The sequence below is a fragment of the Eptatretus burgeri genome, chromosome 12 (genome assembly GCF_056783735.1).
Source record: "Eptatretus burgeri isolate ZD-2024b chromosome 12, Ebu_testis_v1, whole genome shotgun sequence".
NCBI classification, from domain to species: domain Eukaryota; kingdom Metazoa; phylum Chordata; class Myxini; order Myxiniformes; family Myxinidae; genus Eptatretus; species Eptatretus burgeri.
In genome coordinates, this window is record NC_140972.1 from 64,767,714 (window position 1) to 64,788,910 (window position 21,197).

Here is a 21,197-nt window from a genome sequence, read left to right on the forward strand (position 1 = left end):
GTATACATATATATGTACATATTTACTTATATTTATATATATATATTTATATATATATATATATATATATATATATATATATATATATATATATATATATATATATGTATATGAGCCTGGTGTTGGTGCAGTGGTAAGGGCAGCGGCTTGGGATCCAAAAGGTCCTGATATGAGTTCAAGCCCCGTTGGGCCACTGAATTAATACACCAGGGGGTTGACTCAGCCTGTCATCCTTCCGAGGTCGGCGAAATGAGTACCAGTATACTGGGCCGGTGTATACCCCGGTTAAAATAGGTGTACCATATCCCTGTGTCGTAAGAGGCGACCAGGGTTGTGTCAGGAAGGGCATCCGGTGTAAAACATGTGCCAAATCACTATGCGGATCATACGGATGATCCGCTGTGGCGACCCCTAACGGGAGCAGCCGAAAGAAGAAGATATATATATGTCTAGTTTGTGCTGTGGAGCCTGGCGTTGCAGACACACACACAAAACCCGATAAACTTCTCTCAATGCTCTTGTTTGACCACACCTCCTGAGCCACACAATATTTTTCATAAGCCACACCCACTTTCCATAAGACACGCCCACTTTCCGTCAACCACGTCCACTTTCCCTAAGCTCCGCCCACTTTCCTAAGCCCCTCATAAAAATCACGGTAAATAGATACCCGATTTTTGAAGGACGACCATTTGAAAAATAAAACCTCAATCAAAAATCGGCTCAAGTAAAATTTTCGAAATATCTCAAAGTGTTTAATTCCGAAGTCTCGCTCCTCCACGTTCAAAACTGAAGGACAAGTATTGAAAATACTGTACGTGGTTTTTCGGCCGCTGAACAGCAACGGGTGGTTGCTAGCCAACGAAAGTCAAACACGCACATTCCCAGTATATATTCCACATGTTGGCAAAGTTTCATCGAAATCGGTTCGCTGGTTCGTGCCATTCCCACCTCGAACACCACTTCAGCCACCATCTCAACCACTTGCCTTTGATTGACGACAGCAACCATCATCACGCCTGCTCGGGGTGCTGCTTCGTCCCTCACTCGGAGCGTCACAACCAACCACGCTCACTGCCGTCCAGCGCAAGTCTGCGCTTGCATTTCTGTTGTTCCTCCCTGTCAGTGGTTCCCTCGCAACAACCGAAAAATATTATATATAAATATATATATATATATATATATATATATATACATATCGTTGGTATATATTATTGATGGCAACAAGACATGACTGCCATGCCAATACATGGTGTTATAATTTGAGTGCTGAATGAAAAATGCACCATTAATATCAATTTCCCATGTTGTGTTTTGCCCCTGTTAGTGTTTCTTTCAGAATAAATAAATGATTTACAAACCAGAGTCATTTTGCTTTTCACCTTTGCCTTCCCCCGCAAGTGGGAGAAATTTGGGTAACACGATCAGAATTGGTGTGTTTTTGAAATGATTGCATTTGTTGGTGTCGGAAAAGTAATATCGAATCACATGTTACTGATCAACAACGTATTATGCACACATATTTCAAGCCACAGCTTTCATATATTCATTGCTCCTGGCTATGTTGGTCGAGTGTATTCAGATAAAACCTGGGGATGGGGAGGGGATGAGGTGGGATATTATTGATGGGTGACACCAAAGACATGCTGCAATGCTTGTTCTCCTGCAGAAATGTTTTCTCTTTATTAATCCAAACTTTGTGCATTTGTCTCATTTTTCATTTAATCCTCCCTGTTAAATATGAATGTTGAAACTGTTTTTCAACAGGCAAGTTTCTTCAACATGTATAAAAAGAAGTGGAACTCAATAAATGACATTTCATAAAAATAATTTAAATCATATCGTTAGGTTGGAGGGGCTACACATTAGATAGCGTTAGTGTAGCTATGTGATCGCAAAGGTTTGACTATTTTTTTGTAACCAGGGACCTGTTAGAGTGAAGCTGTCCTGTTCCTATGCAGTTCTAGTTAACATTGGCATCACATCGGAAAATAAAATTCATATGTGTCCTCTCTGTAAACCAGGCAAGGTGAGAATATCGTGGGACCAGAAGGAATTCTGGACGTGTTTGCATCCCGTATGTGGCTTTTCAAACCTTCCCGCGATCTGCGATGGTAATAGGAGTGTCCTGGTGTTATCTGGTCTGTGTGATGGCACCACAGCAACAACTGCATGCTCCTGGATTGGCAGAGCCATTCTGTGAGTGAAGGAATGCTCGGGTGCTGTGGGCATGTCCACGGTGTTGGTGATAAAAGGGGCCGTGCACGGGGGTGGACAGTCAGTTGGCATGGGGGTAGGCACTCTATTGGAGTGAGAAGAGTCAGGAGCCAGGAACAGATGGATGGAGTAAGAAGAGCCAGTAAAACCGAAAAGCCTGTTGGAGTCTGTGCAGTGAGCCAGGAGCTTGCTGGCCAGCTCTGCTCTGCCTTCCGCTTTCTTCCTTCGGCCTAGTGGATGCCCTTTCGCCTCTCTGCTGTGTGCCATAACTGTGATCTGGCCCATGCTGCTCACCTTGGAACTGTTTAGATCCGATATCATTTGAAAGACCTTGCTTGCCCTCTCCCCCCTTTCTTCAACATTGTGAATGAATGGTTGTGTGCTTGTGGCACCCCAGGTCCATTATTTATATTAAGTTATTTTCATTTTATCAAGTGTCTATTTTTTTTTAATCTTTATACATTGTTACAGTCTGCCTTTCATCTCAGGATTTTCCATTTTCGGTATCTTTTGTCTCCTTTAAATAAACGGTTATTCCTGAAGTACACGTCGCCTGATAACCCGCCATTATTCTCGCGCGCACCCAAACTGCTTTGGCCCAATCTGGTTACTCCTCGGGCAAGATAGGATTTGCTAAACATTTGCGTGACTCCCTTTAATTAGGCGATTTGTGAAGCACATCACTTCTGCACGGCAGGTCCGCAATAGCAAGAAGACCTGTCGATGTGACAATATTGTTACAGTTCTGTGAACTGTCACTCCCCCAGCAATGGCAACTATCATACAGTGGATCCTGTGGTAGATTATTTCTTATTAAGTGTTCCAGACAGTCCTTTCCCTATGTCTGGTGGTTTACAGAGGAGATATGCATTGTGTAGGGTTCAGGTTGGTTTTTCCCCACTTTCTCCCCATTTTTCTGACTTTTGTTTTAAAACCACAATCTGGGGTGCACAACCTGACCACCAAGAAGTGAGGCACCGTGCGCACCGCATCATTTGCATATCTGCGCCAAAACCCAGTTTAAATTGCATGCCCAAACTCAACTGCCATACCACCTCCAACCGCACCATGCTCTCGCTACAACCACCACAATTACTACACCACTCTGGATAAAAAAAAATCATACACAAACTAGTATTTCAAATTTATTTTAAAACCACCTCATACAAGTTCATATTCCATCACTCGCTCACATCTCAATGCTCACTCGCATCTGAAAACTCACTTGCTAGATTCTCCACAGTTCAACCACCGTACTTTAATCATCCCGCTCCGAGCACAAACGACACAGCCACCTCCAGGCCACAAGACTACAACAACCACCTTTTGACCACCGTACCTCAGCCAACACTCTTTTCCATCTCGACACCAATCTTCCATAAAGTGCCATTCCCACCTCGAACACCACTTCAGCCACCATCTCAACCACTTGCCTTTGATTGACGACAGCAACCATCATCACGCCTGCTCGGGGTGCCGCTTCGTCCCTCACTCGGAGCGTCATAACCAACCACGCTCACTGCCGTCCAGCGCAAGTCTGCGCTAGCATTTCTGTTGTTCCTCCCTGTCAGTGGCAACCATCGTGCTGCCCAGGGAACCATTCGCGACTCCCGGACGTTTACACTGCCACGCGGGAGCGATGCATGCTGCCCCCATGTTAAGTCAGGAACTCCACTCCATGGCCCATCTCGAGGATGAATGAGACACTTCTGGCCCGGAGGGTGCACAGAGGAAGTGATGCCAGTGAGGTCTGGGACCAATGAGCCTGACTCGTTCTGAATGAGGTTGGCGGGGATTGGCCTTTGCATGGCACAGCCACACCCGCTGGGACATGGACTCCTCCCCACTTGGGGATGTACAAATATCCCGCTGGCATCTTCGAATATGCTCGGCTCGGCTCTGGTTCCTTTTGAAAATCTCTCTCCGGCTTCGAACACACTCTCTGGACAATCATGCACTGGTGTGCTAACGCAGGCTGCTTTCGGGGCTGGTCTTGAGGTGGAGTGACACAGAACAAAGCAGAGCACGGCATCCTAATAATCCAGCCACACCGTGACACCCTGCTGTCCCTGTAACAGTTCCCCCTTGCCTTTTCGTCACCATGGGAGAGCACTGTTCCATCGGGCCGTGCACAGTGAGAGAGGCCATGTAATAACTCACCCTTTTCTCATCTTTCTTGCTTATCTACCCTTCCGGGGACGATTCCAATTTGGTACCAATGTGATGTATAGAATAAGTTAAGTCTGTATAAGTTCTAATTGATTGGTTGACCTCTGCATTGCGTCTCTTTGCTTTTGCAAATAACTGCATTATTTTGCCTCACCTCACCCATCTTTGCTTTCCCTGCTGCATGTGTTTTCATCTATTAAATCCCTTGCTTATTGTGCCACATGCCTTTCTTTGCCCTTGCTGTAAATAAATTATTACCCTCACCTAAGGAGAGGGTATTGCCTTTGGGTCCGTTTTTGTGTTGGGTCACCAAAATAGGTGACCCTTATTGTCAGTAATTCTGTCTGTTTGTTTGGATGTTTGTTCGTTTATCATCAGCATAATTGGTAGTAAACGTGGGCGGATTTTGACCAAACTCGGGTGGTAGGTACATCTTATGACCTAGTGGTTTGGAAATTGTGATGGTTGCTAGGGACGCTTTGGTTCCCGAGCAACAACCGAAAAGCCTTCAAAATCGGTACCGTTCATGCAAAATCAATTCCGAAAGCCATTATCCCACGTAGGGTTATGAAATTTGGCACGAATGATCTACAGGTGATGCTCTATGAAATATATTCCGGTTTTTGTGATATGGAATAATTTACCCGCAGCGCCCCCGACAATTATATTAGGGTATGCGCGGAAATTGGCGAAAATTGAAGGCCCCCTCGCGACCAGGTGAGTGCATCGATACGAATGAAACTTTGCAGGTTCATGGTACTCAATGAGTACAACAACTTTGCCTCAGGACATATTGACCGATTTTGCTTATGTCAGGGGTCAAAGGTCAATTAGTGCAAAAATCGATAATATGCGAGAGCTGGAGGTGCCTTCGCGCCAAATGCTACTCCTCCTAGGGTTATGGTCGGATGGTCATGAAAATTCACACTAATCGTCTGGAATACATTGTGCACAAACGATCGAGCCGGATTTTCGATTTAGATCTTTGTTCACCCACAGCACCCCCTCGAACTTTGGGGATTTCCGATTTCAAACCGCATTTTCGGTACTTTTCATTCAAATGGATACTGAGTAGTTTTCAGTCGATGAAACTGGTTGAGATTTGATATGCAAAATCTTAAGGTGATTCCATATCCGCTATATGACATCCATTTTGCTCGATATCTTATAGTTTCCATGCTCGGCGACCCATCGCCGCCTTCCGGCTTGTTTCTTACGAAATCTAAAGATTTCGTAAGTATATTGATGACTTCCGTTTCTGTTTGTAACTTACGAAATCTAAAGATTTCGTAAGTATATTGATGCCTTCCGTTTCTGTTTGTTTGTTTGTTTGTAGGCACGATAACTCGAGAATGGAAGAAGCGACCAATGTCAAATTACACCACGTGATTCAGGAGGGTGATGGCTAGCGCTGATTAGATTCTGGTCAAAATCGGTCAAAGGTCAAGGTCACAATGAGGTCAAACATCCAAAAAATGATAACTCGAGAACGGAAGAAGCTACCATTGTCAAATTACACCAAGTGATTCAGGATGGTGATGGCTAGCGTTGATTAGATTTTGGTCAAAATCGGTCAAAGGTCAAGATCACAGTGAGGTCAAACATCCAAAACATTCAATTTTTGATGGTTTGGTACAGAATCATCGTAGAAACTTCTGGTTTGTGTCGATACCTTCTCTCGAGACACCTTTTATTAGACAAGGTCAGAGGTCAAGCTGACGATTTCATAAGTACCAGTCTATGACTGTTTGTTTGTTTGTTTGTTACTTACAAAATCTAAAGATTTCGTAAGTATATTGATGCCTTCCGTTTCTGTTTGTTTGTTTGTTTGTAGGCACGATAACTCGAGAACGGAAGAAGCGACCAATGTCAAATTACACCACGTGATTCAGGAGGGTGATGGCTAGCGCTGATTAGATTCTGGTCAAAATCGGTCAAAGGTCAAGGTCACAATGAGGTCAAACATCCAAAAAATGATAACTCGAGAACGGAAGAAGCTACCATTGTCAAATTACACCAAGTGATTCAGGATGGTGATGGCTAGCGTTGATTAGATTTTGGTCAAAATCGGTCAAAGGTCAAGATCACAGTGAGGTCAAACATCCAAAACATTCAATTTTTGATGGTTTGGTACAGAATCATCGTAGAAACTTCTGGTTTGTGTCGATACCTTCTCTCGAGACACCTTTTATTAGACAAGGTCAGAGGTCAAGCTGACGATTTCATAAGTACCAGTCTATGACTTTGTTTGTTTGTTTGTTACTTACAAAATCTAAAGATTTCGTAAGTATATTGATGCCTTCCGTTTCTGTTTGTTTGTTTGTAGGCACGATAATTCGAGAACGGAAGAAGCTACCAACGTCAAATGACACCACGTGATTCAGGAGGGTGATGGCTAGTGCTAATTAGATTTTGGTCAAAATCGGTGAAAGGTCAAGGTCACGGTGAGGTCAAATATTCGATTTTTGATGGTTTGGAACAGATAACTCGAGAACGGAAGAAGCTACCAATATCAAATTAAACCATGTGATTCAGGAGGCTGATGGCAAGTGCTGATGAGATTTTGGTCAAAATCGGTCAAAGGTCAAGGTCACAGTGAGGTCAAACATCCAAAAAATGATAACTCGAGAACGGAAGAAGCTACCAATGTCAAATTACACCACATGATTCAGGAGGGTGGTGGCTAGCGCTGATTAGATTTTGGTCGAAATCGGTCAACGGTCAAGGTCACAGTGAGGTCAAACATCCAAAACATTCGATTTTTGATGGTTTGGTGCAGAATCATCGTAGAAACTTCTGGTTTGTGTTGCTACCTTCTCAAGAGACAGCTTTTATTAGACAAGGTTAGAGGTCAAGTTGAGATTTCGTAAGTACCAGTCTATGACTGCTTGTTTGTTTGTTTGTTTGTTTGTAAGCACAATAACTCGAGAACGGAAGAAGCTACCAATGTCAAATTGCACCACGTGATTCAGGAGGGTGATGGCTAGTGCTGATTAGATTTTGGTCAAAATTGGTCAAAGGTCAAGGTCACGGTGAGGTCAAATATTCGATTTTTGATGGTTTGGTACAGATAACTCGAGAACGGAAGAAGCTACCAATGTCAAATTAAACCACGTGATTCAGGAGGGTGATGGCTAGTGCTGATTAGATTTTGGTCAAAATCTGTTAAAGGTCAAGGTCACAGTGAGGTCAAACATCCAAAAAATGATAACTTGAGAACAGAAGAAGCTCCCAATGTCAAATTACACCACGTGATTCTGGAGGGTGATGGCTAGCGCTGATTATATTTTGGTCAAAATCGGTCAAAGGTCACGGTCACAGTGAGGTCAAACATCCAAAACATTCGATTTTTGATGGTTTGGTACAGAATCATCGAAGAAACTTCTGGTTTGCGTCGCTACCTTCTCTCGAGACAGCTTTTATTAGACAAGGTCAGAGGTCAAGTTGACGATTTCGTAAGTACCAGTCTATCACTGCTTGTTTGTTTGTTTGTTTGTTTGTAGGCGCGATAACTCGAGAACGGAAGAAGCCACCAATGTCAAATTACACCACGTGATTCAGGAGGGTGATGGCTTCTGCTGATTAGATTTTGGTCAAAATTGGTCAAAGGTCAAGGTCACAGTGAGGTCATACATCCAAAAAAATGATAACTCGAGAACGGAAGAATCTACCAATGTCAAATTACACCACGTGATTCAGGAGGGTGATGGCTAGTGCTGATTAGATTTTAGTCAAAATCAGTCAAAGGTCAAGGTCACAGTGAGGTCAAAAATTCAATTTTTGATGGTTTGGTACAGAATCATCTTAGAAACTTCTGGTTTGCGTCGCTACCTTCTCTGGAGACAGCTTTTATTAGACAAGGTCATAGGTCAAGTTGACGATTTCGAAAGTACCAGTCTTGTTACTGACGAAATCTAAAGATTTCGTAAGTATATTGATGACTTCCGTTTCTGTTTGTTACTTACGAAATCTAAAGATTTCGTAAGTATATTGATGACTTCCGTTTCTGTTTGTTACTTACGAAATCTAAAGATTTCGTAAGTGTATTGATGCCTTCCGTTTCTGTTTGTTTGTTTGTTTGTTTGTTTGTAGGCACGATAACTCGAGAAGGGAAGAAGCTACCAATGTAAAATTACACCACGTGATTCAGGAGGGTGATGGCTAGTGCTGATTAGATTTTCGTCAAAATCGGTCAAAGGTCAAGGTCACGGTGAGGTCAAATATTCGATTTTTGATGGTTTGGTACAGATAACTCGAGAAAGGAAGAACCTACCAATGTCAAATTACACCATGTGATTCAGGAGGCTGATGGCAAGTGCTGATGAGATTTTGGTCAAGATCGGTCAAAGGTCAAGGTCACAGTGAGGTCAAACATCCAAAAAATGATAACTCGAGAACGGAAGAAGCTTCCAATGTCAAATTACACCACGTGATTCAGGAGGGTGTTGCTTAGCGCTGATTAGATTTTGGTCAAGATCGGTCAAAGGTCAAGGTCACAGTGAGGACAAACATCCAAAACATTCGATTTTTGATGGTTTGGTACAGAATCATCGTAGAAACTTCTGGTTTGTGTCGCTACCTTCTCTCGAGACAGCTTGTATAAGACAAGCTCAGAGGTCAAGTTGACGATTTCGTAAGTACCAGTCTATGCCTGCTTGTTTGTTTGTTTTTAGGCACGATACCTCGAGAACGGAAGAAGCTACCAATGTCAAATTACACCACGTGCTTCAGGAGGGTGATGGCTCGTGCTGATTAGATTTTGGTTAAAATCGGTCAACGGTCAAGGTCACAGTGAGGTCAAACATTCGATTTTTGATGGTTTGGAACAGAATCATCATAGAAACTTCTGGTTTGCTTCGCTACCTTCTCGAGAGACAGCTTTTATTAGACAAGGTCAGAGGTTAAGTTGACGATTTCGTAAGTACCAGTCTATGACTGCTTGTTTGTTTGTTTGTAGGCACGATAACTCGAGAACGGAAGAACCTTCCAATGTCAAATTACACCACGTGATTCAGGAGGTTGATGGCTAGTGCTGATTAGATTTTGGTCAAAATCGGTCAAAGGTCAAGGTCACAGTGAGGTCAAACATCCAAAACGTTCGATTTTTGATGGTTTGGTACAGAATCATCGTAGAAACTTCTAGTTTGCGTTGCTGCCTTCTCTCGAGACAGCTTTTATTAGACAAGGTCAGAGGTCAAGTTCACGATTTCATAAGTACCAGTCTTTGACTGCTTGTTTGTTTGTTTGTTTGTCCACACAGAACTTTAGTGGTTTTCTCTGCAAACACCTGTCGGATTGAGATGAAATTTTCACCATCGGAGCGACGACCCATGTGGAATGTTATAATCATAATTATCACGTCATAGGTCAATGATGTGTGTGGCAGCCATGATGAAAAAACAAAAAACTTTGCATCTCTGTATCTCTGAAACTGCACGAAGGAAAAAATTGAATCTTGGCAAATAGCAAGTACTCCTCATGAGGAATGTGATTTTTTTTATGATGTCATAGGTACCTTTGTTATGACATCATAATTGCATATGTAGAACGCTACATCTGATGAGTATGAAAATTTTTGAGGGTCACCGAGGGATAAAATGGTCCACAAAAAAAAAAATGATGACTTCATCGGTCACGTGATTTGGCAGCCATGTTGGTGTTTTTTTATTTTTTTAACCTTCAAAAATCTTCTCTGAAGTGGCTGAACAGATCGAGGCGAAACTGTACGCGTATTACTGCCTATCCATGAGAAACAAAGGTTCACATGTATGATGTCATCAATCACATGGTTTGGCAGCCATGTTGGATTTACCGGAAAACCGATAAAAAATATTCTTCTCCAGAACAGCTGGACAGACCAAGGTGACACTTCACACAAATGTTTCCCCAGCCTTGGGTGTATAAGTTTGTTGAGGAGTAATTGATGTCACATGATTTGGCAGCCATATTGGATTGAAGAAAATAGTAAATAATATTTTCTCTGAAACCGCTTCATCAATCGACGTGAAACTTCATAATTATGATCTAGTGGTGATGGGTAATGCATGTGTTAAAATTCAACTTCATCAGACATGTGGTCTGGCAGCCAGAAATATTTAATATTTTGATCTGGGGTTTTTTTATTTATTATTTTTTAAAATAAGGCTCAGTTGGCTGTGCCTGGATGAGTTTGAGGGTAGAGGAGTAGCAGCTGTAATGTGAATCCTATCCAGGTTCCTCCTGATTACTTCATTTTTACTTCTTGCTTATTTGGGTTCCTTCTGTTGAGTCCAATGCAGAACCTATTTTATTTGGTCTTTCATTTGATAAAAATTTAATATTTTTTTAATTAGATTCTGAATTTAATTGAATAAAGAGGACGTAGTGTCTGATAAAAGCGAGGTTACATCAAAGCGTGACATCTTGGTACCCGGTCATCGCTGCCAGCAGTTATAAAGTTCAAGGATAAACAGTTCAAGGATAAGGATAAGTTCAAGGATAAAGTTCAACAGTTCAAGGATAAACTTTACAGGTATGACCGCCAATCCATGAGGAACAAAAAGTTCCCCACCAATAACGTCACAGATCACATGGTTTGGCAGCCATATTGGATGTACCCTAAAACCTTAAAAAACCTTCTCCAGAGTGACTGGACAGATTGAAGGGAAACTTCATACACATGTTCCCCAAGCCTTGGGGATACCAGGGTGTTCATGAATAATTAATTGATTGGTCACATGGTTTGGCAGCCATGTTCGATTGAAGGAAAATATTTTAAAACCTCTGTTGAACTGCTGCATCAATTGATGTAGAACTTCAAAATTTTCATGGAGAATATATGTTTTAAATTTCAATCTGATCGGATGCATGGTCTGGCAGCCAGAATTATTTAATTTTTTGAATTTGTTCTATTTGATATTTTTGGTTTTTTTTAAATAAGGCTCACTTGGCTACGCCTGGATAGGTTTTTGAAAGGTAGGGGGGTAGCAATTAAAACCTGAGCACTATCTTGGTTCCTCCTGATGACTTCATCTGTGCTTTTTGCTTGTTTGGGTTCCTTCTGATTGCTCCAATGTAGGACTGTACCTATTTGGTCTTCCATTTGATTTGAATTGAATTTATTTTAATCCCATTCTAAATTCAATTGAATAATAATAAATAAATAAAACGTCAGGGTCAGGGTCAGGTGTCCAATCAAAGCGGGGTTGTATCAAAGTGGGACGTTTTGGTACCCGGTCAGCACTGCCAGAGGTTATAAAGTGGCAGTTCGAATTCTATCTCATTAATTACATAACACACCAGTACACAAACGCCAAACAAAATACACCACACAAAACTCCAAAAACATCACACAAAACAACTCCTGGTGAGGGTCTGCAATCTCTGATTGCTCTTTTTCTTGTTTGTTATTGTAATCTACCCAGTTCATCATGTTTTTCCTCCATTGGTTTATCATAGTCCACACATAGCGTTACCCGGGAAGTTCTACCCCACCGATTGGCTCTACACGTTAGCCGATGCGTACTTGGCGGCTCTGCTCATCTGCACCTGATCAGGTAAGATAAGACACATATGCATCGAGGGCACAGGCCCCTCTTGATGTCGTTATCCAAAGGTACGGTAACGATGTGAAGTCGTGACAACCTGCCAGGATTGGCAGTACAAATCAGCATTTGTAGTTGATTAGCAACCCATCATGCCACTGTGTTACCTGCGACTCATCGGCTTCAGCGTCAAAGGTCGGGAAGCAGGTACGAGAGAGGTCATTCATGGACCGGCCAGAAAACCTGGAACGATATCAACAAATGGGTGAGATATAGGTTTCAGAAGGTTTCATAAGACCTTGCTAATAGTAAAACACACACATATGATACCTGTTTGTTGATTTTTTTTTCAAGAAAGGTTTAAGTTCCAAACCTTTTCACTGCCTTCTCCACTCGACAAATTCTCATCTTTATTGAGTAAAAATGATGCATGAATGGCTCTGTTGGTGTATCCCGTCACGTTTCAGAATGATGGCCTCTCAAATATCTGATGCCTTACTGTACATACTGTATGTGGGCATTAGGGTGTCTGAACGAAACCCTATTTTCCATTTCAACAATAGTATGCTAATGGTGGAATTTACTAATGGAGTTAGTTTGGTGACGTCAGCAATTTGTACGCCGCTGTCCTCTTGGAGTACAATGAAAGAAAGAAAGAGAGAAACATCCATACATGATCAGTTGAGTTCTTGTATTTTGTGTGCGTTCATGGCCAAACAATTGGGGTCAAAAGCTTGTCCCGAATCTTGGCGATGTCGATACATTGGACACTTTGTCTAAGAAGCAATATTACAGCAATACATGTTGTAAGCAACACAAACCCGTATGAATTGCCAAGTACAGCAAGGTCCAGAAGTGAATTGGTGAATTTTTTTATCATTTTGTACGCAGGCTGCTGGTTGCATTATTGTTGAGAACACAACTATGCTACTGATGCAGTATGCCGTGTTTCAAGTAAGTTGGTACTCATTTTGCTGACCTCAGAAGGATGACAGGCTGAGTCAATCTACCTATTGTTATTTAACGACACGACAGGGGCTCAAACTCAAGAACCTAAAGATCTTAAGCCAGCCACCTTAACCGTTAAGCCAACACGCGGCTTAATGAATTATTTTATGTTTACTCAAAGTATTTACACCCTGTAAGTCGGAAGACGTGAACGGATGGAAAAGTTTGGATGCCTACAACCAGTTGATGTCTGACTGGATCAGTGATGTGGCTGTTTTTGTGAAGAATGGCTATCACGTTGTATGAGCAAAGGTAGGCCTATAATATATCAATGACACAGACTCATGTTGGCAGAGCAGATAAAATGACGTTATATATGTTAACATCATGCTTATCTGCTCTGCCTTCTCCTTCACTACTCTTGGATGTTTATCAGACTACAAAGCTTTATCTTCTTTTGTCAACTCCAAGGAAGACACCAACTAAACCAATAAAGACATCGACACCCAGATTAACACATTGCTGAATCGCCCTCCCTGTGAAGCACCTGCATGACAGTTTGTAGCCAGTTCTGGATTCAACCCCAGGCTAGACAGCTTAGAGGCGAGTGTGTGTACCCCTAGGTGATCCTGCCAGCCCTTACCACATGGTACTAAATAAATAAATAAACTTCTTTATTTCTTAAAATACATAGATTTGTCAAAAAACGGTGGTTAGAGCCTAACAAAATTGATCAGATTTTTTTTCTTTAAAAAGGGGGATTCTTAATTGTGAGATAGAGTGGGTGAGAGTGTTAAGCTTTTGTTTATCATGGTAAAATGTGCATATATCATCCATGACTCATTTTTGAGGACTCTTATGGTTAATATAATGTTAAAACTTGATGTGACAGTAGATCTGGAAATGACGTCATGGCCAACTCATTTTTCAGGGCTCCAGCACATCAAAATTTGGCACGACACCACTGCCGCAGGCCAAACAGCCCATGTTGTTTCGCTGTTATGTGCATGAAGTGCTTTCTTTGTTCCTTTTGTGCCAAAACCTTCACTGGCTTTGCCTGTACCAGAGCTTTTATACAAAATAATCTTACCATATTCTGCTCTAGTGTTTACAATCACTGTCCCCATGAATGCACCTATTACATACGAGTTACCTCTGACCAATATGTAATAAATGGGTAGATCTAACCTACTCGAATACACAGTCCATACTATTACCACATTCCAGCTGTGGATTATAGCACACATCACTTTGTTCATGACATCAAACCATTGGCCAAATACTTCATTGTAAGTTTCGCATGATAATACCAAGCTGCACCTGAAGCAGCTTCTTGTGCCAAGCTGCTTCATCATATACATTACGAAGCTGCACCTGAAAAAAAGGTTTTGGCTAAACCTGACCATGGCAAAAAAGGTGTGTTTACACAAATTAGTTGGTAAAGAAAGATGTGTGTCTGGGTGAGTGCTTCGTGGGCATCATTGCAGCCTTTGGCTGACTGAGCAGACAGCATGTACCTTCTCTGCAGCCACCATAAGCAATAAATTACATGGGTGGGGTTAGAAAGTTAAATTGCATTGCCAGAGAGACCGACTGGTTCAACACTGCATAGGTCGTGGACAAACTGATGATGTGGATCCTTGACCGAGGTTGTGGACCCACTGTTTAGAGGGGTTATCAGCAGAAAGACTCAAAACCTCAATTTATAAATGCAACCGAGCTGATGATCAGTATACAGTAGTCGTGGAAAAAGATTGAACCTTGGCACCTGTCAAGCACTCTCCATGGGGAATAAGTGTAATTTATTTTCATGATGTCATAGGTGCCTTCGTTATGACGTCATAATTGCAGAGCCAGAACGCTACATGCATCACAAGGAAAATTTTTGAGGGTCATCTTGGGATAAATTGGTCAACAGAAGAAAAAAAATTATGACGTCATCGGTCACGTGGTTTGACAGCCATATATATAAAATTTTATTATTATTATTAATTTTTCTTTTTTTAACGTTCAAAAATCTTTGATATTGCTGAACAGTTCGAGGATAAACTTTACAGGTGTGACCGCCTATCCATGAGGAACAAAACGTTCCCCACCTACGTATAATGTCATCGGTCACATGGTTTGGCAGCCATATTGAATTTACCCTAAAACCTTTAAAAACCTTGTTCTCCAGAATAGCTGGACAGATCGAAGGGAAACTTCATAACACATGTTCCCCAAGCCTTTGGGATACCAGGGTGTCCATGAATAAATGATAGGTTACATGGTTTGGCAGCCATATTGGATTGAAGGAAAATATTTAAAAACTACTCTGTTGAACTGCTGCATCAATCGACGTAAAACTTCAAATTTTGATGTTTTACGTGTGATGGGGAATACATGTTTTAAATTTCAACCTCATCGGATGCATGTTCTGGCAACCAGAATTATTTAATTTTTTGAATCTGTTCTCTGTTCTTTTTGATTTTATTTTTTTGGTATGTCTCACTTGGCTACACCTGGATAGGTTTTAAGGTGGGGGGGGGGTGGTAGTAGTTGAAACCCAAGTCTTGTCCAGGTTCCTCCTGATGACTTCATCTTTCCTTTTTGCTTGTTCGTGTTCCTTCTGATGAGTTCAATGCAGTACCTATTTTATTTGGTCTTTCATTTGATTTAAATTAAATATTTTTTTCCTTTGGCACGCAAAATTACTGTGCTTCCCCATTGTCTCGGGTTGCTCACCTGCATTCATTTTTTTCATTTTTTTCTCCCATTTATTTATTTTCATTTCTTTATATTTTCATTTCTGGACACTTTCCAATGGTTCTGTGATTTTTTTTTGCGGTGTACTAGCTTTGATGTCCATTGGCATGCAAAATTACCGTGCTTCCCCATTGTCTCAGATCGCTCACCTGTATTGTTTTTTTTTTTTCATTTATTTATTATTATTTATTTATATTTCTCATTTATGTATGCTTTCCAATGGTTCTGTGATTTTTTTTTTTCCTGGTGTATCAGCTTCGATGTTTGTCAGCACACAAAATTTCAGCTTTCAACATTACCCAGAAGGTACCAATCTGTAATATCAGTCAGTCAGTGAGCGAGTGAGTCAGTGAGTGGTTAGAATGATATATATATATATATATATATATATATATATATATATATATATATATATATATATATATATATATATATATATATATATATATATTGTTACGAATTCCGCTGGTTCGATACCACGCACGACCGCTTATGGCCCAACTGCAGTCGCGCGTCCACCGAAAACCGTAATTCAGTCGTAGCTTCCGGACAACTCCGGAAACCTGCTACGGGTGCCTTAACGCACCATGAATTGCCAATATTCTGTCCATGCGGTACAGGGTTAATCACCGAATCTCGATATACCTAATTATCTGCGCAGACAGAAGTACCGAGAATTTATACCTCGACGGAACTCGTACGGAAACGAGCCGCTTAGCACGCTCGTTCCGTGTGCGATGCCGAGCGGTTTTAATTGCCAAGTTCCGTCAGACCAAATGACCACTTTTATTTGGCTTTAACAGCCGGCTAATTTCCCGAACGCGCCGTGGAAGTCAATGAGAGGAAATGGACGCAATGAGCAGTTTTACATTCAAACAATGGGAGAATTTATTAAACAAGCAAGCAATCAGTGAGGGAAGGGGACATGACACGAGCAAAGCCTACAGCCGATGTCTATTCACTTATGTACAGGCATGCACTTAAATCATTGGTCCCCAACCTGCGGCCCACGAGGACTTTCCAATCAAAACACATTTCCATGTAGCAATTTTGAAGGGGTTTACACAATGCCACTGCCGGCCAGCACCGTGACCTGAAAAGCCTTACACAATGCCACTGCCGCTTACCGCCGGGAGGAATCAAATCAATTTGATTTTACCTTCCGACATCTTGCGGCAGTATTTAAAATTAATTACACCCCGAACGGAAGTTTGTTCAGAATTGCAGTGCGTGAACAATTGATCGTTCGAATACATATAAAATTTATTAATTTAAAAAACAATACTCCAATAAACCCCAAACGTATCGATTTCTCAATTTTTTCTTCAATTTTTTTTCTGGCTCCCAACATCCTTGGGAGTAGTGAATGCGGCCCGTGGGATCAAAAGGTTGGGGACCACTGACTTAAATCATTGCTACTTATAAAGTCAAGGCGCCACAGAACACTTTCATACAAAACCCAAAAAAGAAACGGGCCCGTGAGCCTTTATTCGAACTCGGAGCCTGGATGACCGAAGGCTCGCAAGAGGGTGGGCAGATTACCTGGCCATCCCTTGTGAGGGCTCGAAGGTCTTCGGGTCGGTGACCCCTGGTGTCTCTGCTTGGCCCTCGTGACGCAACGCGCCAGTCACTTGAGCGGCCGGGCGGCTTGAGCAGCTGGGTGAGCGGCTTTAGTGGCTGCTTGGTTCCCCTTGGTGGTTCGGCTCTCGTCGCAGCCTTTTGTCGGGCCTTGCCGGCGATGCTTTCGGAGGAGTGAACGGGTCCTTGGCTCTTTTTAGAGTTGATGCTCTTTAATGACCCGTCCACTACCTCAGCGACACTGCTCGACCGTCGTCAGGGTCATTTGCCCGGACTACCAAGCTCCGCTGCTGCCGCTGGCTCTCCTTGCCCGGACACCGATGACTCGCTGGACTCCACCACAGCTGGCACCTTGGCTTCTCCTCCCGACTGGCACTGATTTCCGAAGCCGCAACTTGCACCGATTCAAGACGCTCCCCGATTCTCTACGACTGGCTTCTCTCCACGACTTCTCTCCACCGCTCCCCTACTGACTTTCCCTACAGCTCTCACTGACTCTGCCAGGTCGAGCTCCGCCCTTTTATTGGGCTGGGCGAGCTGCCCCTTGAACTCTCACCCGAGGCCGGAGCTCCGCCCATTCTTCACCTCCGACCTCTCACCCCTCAAAGCCTCGCTGGAAACCCCATGTCTGACGTCACTAGCTGGTTTCGGGGAAGCCGTCCTGTGATCCATATATGCAAATTGGCTTGCGTTGTTTTTTCAGGAGATGATGGTTGGGGTTGTTTGTACGCGTTTGTAGGAGATGATGGTTGCGATGTTTGTTCGCGTTGTAGGAGATGATGGTTGGCGCAGAGATGGCGTTGTTCATCGAGGATATGGCGGTGTTGTGATGTTTTAAAATAAAAGATAGAAAAGAATAATGACTACCTCAAACATTCACAGCCCGGCACACGAACAATGCCCTTTACACATCGGTGGGGGGATCCTAACCTGAAACACATACTTATCGAAATAAATGATCTTCGGGGAACCTGAATGATGTTTTGTGAATTTCCACAACTGCAACAATATTAGATAAATGTGTATATATATATATATATATATATATATATATATATATATATATATATATATATATATATATATATATATATATATATATATATATATATATATATATATATATATTGTTGCGGTCTTCGCGCCCGCCGGCGTGCGAACGGCCACTTAACTCGAATCGCGGCACGTCGCCCACCGGACGGACAATCCAGTCGTGACCCTCTCGGACTAACGCCGGGAACCAGTCACGGGTGGACCTTTCGGTCTCACCGCGATCGAGCCAATCAGCCCCCGCGTGGGATAGGGTTGCTCGCCAAATTCGAACTACCTAAGTACCCACGCGGAGGGTAGACCGGGCGATCGCACCTCGCCGCAGGTCGACTTCGGACACGGGCCACTTAAGCGACCCGTTCCGTACTATCAGAATAACCGAGCGGTGTTATCGTCGACCTCGACGGTTCGATTAATTATCGGGCGTATTCAGCCCACTACCAACCCTTTACGTGAAGCAAGATGGGGATTCAATGGAGGAAAAGACGAAGCGAAGCGGGAGAACAGTTCAACAATAAAGCACATTTATTCGCGACACACGGGAAGCACACAAATACAATTCCACCAAATGCACACAAAAAGAAAACACAATTCCATTTACACAAAAAGCAAACATAAAAGTGAAAACACAGTGCAGAGCTAATACCGACTACCGAGCACACGGCAACACTTACACAATTCTACTTCACAGATGGCGCCGACAACACATACCCAAAACCAAGGAAAAGAAATCCCCCACGAATGGGGTAGGCCTGAGGCCGAGACCGGGTCGGGCCTACCCGTCTGGTGATGAGACGCGGAGCGGCGATGGCCCCGCAACCCGCGGGCCTCGTGGACAGTGCCTGGCAGGGGGTGGGAACGGGGCCCCCTTGGTCGCACTATCTCAGCGCGGGGGGAAACAGGAGGGGGTTGCTGATGCTCGGGGTATAGAGGATCTTTATTATATGCGACGAGCGTCTCCACCTCGGCCAGGTCGCGCTGCCGGCCTCCCTCGGGTGCAGCTTCCTGCACGACGCGAGCACCCCCTCGTCTGGTGTCGCCGCCTTTCCACAGCTCCGTCCCCTCCGTTCCGACTCCAACGCACACGACGAGCAGCTCCACCGCCCGCGAAGTCTTGACCCTCTGCTTCCGACTCTCCTCTTCTTGACTCTCCGACCCGTTCTTGTTTGCGACTCTCTCGTTCCGACTCTGACTGACGAACACCGTCCTTTTATCCCCCCGTAACTTCGCCTTTGACCCCCTCCCTTTGACCTTTCACCTCGCTCCCCATTGGCCCGAGAAAAAGTGGGCGTGAAGGCTTTTTGATCCACAAATTTGCATATATCGATCGTTCTGGAGGCGGGGCCAAATCGCCCCTCGCTCACCGATTGGACGGCAAAAAGTGGGCGTGTGTCGTTTTTGATCCGTTTTTGAAGCAGAAAATCCGTGGTTTTGTACACGCTGTTCAACGTGCGCCCTACACGAGTCCAGCATCGGTGCCCATGAGTGGCGCGAGATGACGGTGATGCGATGGTGGCGAGTTGTGACGGTAAAGGTCATGGCGGTTGTGGTGAAGCGGCGTTGTGGTTGGTGGTTGTTGTTGTGGTTGTGATGGTGGCGATTGGTCCAAAATAAAGATAGTAAAAGAAAAACGGCTATCCTGAAGAGTCGCAGCACGTATAAATGACATGTATTCCCACTAGACAACGGGTTTGGGCCTAACTACACATGCACTTACCGAGATACCTCACCTAAGGGACCTGAATGGTGGTTTGCGAATCTGGTAACCACAACACTACCCCCTTCCCTTTTTACAGACTCGTCCCGAGTCGTCAAATTTTCGTGTGCCATCATGTGTAGTTTTCCCCTAGTACATTTTACCTACGGATCCCTGAGTGCGACATTCATGGTATTCGTGTCCCCAAAATAAATAACCTGAGGGCTGCGTAACTACCTAAACAAACTCACTCACACGGACGACTTAAATAAAATTGCCGGCGCTAAGACATACATGCCGGGGGCGCACTCATATGTACAGTACATCTTACCTTAACTTACAAATTTTACACTAAACCATGGCCCAGGATCACTGAACTCTGCAAAAGAAAAGCAGTTAGCAGGGAGCCAGGCTGCCCGCATGCAGTCTCTGGCTCAAACAATGCAGGTGACAGGGAACGTGGCTGGCTGCTCACACGCAGTCCAAGGCCTTCCCTTTTGAACTGAACGCAGTGAACCACAACGGTGCATGGGCTGCACAAACGCAGTCTCCGTGCCAGCTCAAGTGGCACACGCAATGAGCACAACGAATGGATGAATGAACACAAACACGGTGCACGGGCCGCCACTGCAGGCCCGTGTTGTAGCTGCCAACAGGGCAGTTCTTGCAGCTTGCAAACTGTTGCTTTCTGATCCTGGCGCACATGGAAATGAACAGGGGGGGGGCAAAGCAAAAATTGAACGGGGCTGGTGAACGTGGGCAGTGGGCATGGCATGGCAAAGGTGCAGGCAACACAGCCCGCAGAAGAAGGCCGCTGCAGGCAAACACAGCCGGCAAATGAACTAGCCGGCACAGGCCTTGAAGTACCACAGCTGCAGATGAAGTGGCTGGCACAGGCCTTGAAGCAAAACACGGCCAGCCGATGGCACAGGCCTTGCAGCAAAACAACAGCTGCCGATGAAGTTGGCCGGCCTCCGCCTTGAAGCAAAACACGGCCAGCCGATGAAGCTGGCCAGCCTTTGCCGTTCAGTGGAGGTTGGTGGAGGGAGTGCGGTGGTGCTGGCCACTTGGAAGGCGGGCTCGGACCCACCTACCTGTCTCCCTCCCAACCTATCGCCTTTGCCTGTCACTGTACATACCCACTCCCTTAATTTGTCAAACCCCAATTTAGCCCCAACTTATTTTTTTGTTGTTTTTATTTTTACTCCCTCACTATAAATCGTCCCCTAACCCCCTTTATCGTCCTTGTTCGGCTAACCTATCCTGTCACC

The 21,197-nt window shown here is 43.8% G+C and overlaps 1 long non-coding RNA gene across 1 annotated transcript in view; it reads right to left on the reverse strand.

Annotated features, from left to right (window-relative positions):
* Positions 1–870: 870 nt before the first annotated feature.
* Positions 871–21,197, reverse strand: part of LOC147015773 (uncharacterized) — a 68,844-nt gene continuing 48,517 nt past the window's right edge. The window contains exons 2-3 of the long non-coding RNA XR_015049853.1: positions 12,077–12,152; positions 871–1,133 (exon numbers count right to left, since the gene is read on the reverse strand). This is a non-coding gene — a long non-coding RNA (uncharacterized LOC147015773). The remainder of the gene's footprint in view (positions 1,134–12,076; positions 12,153–21,197) is intronic.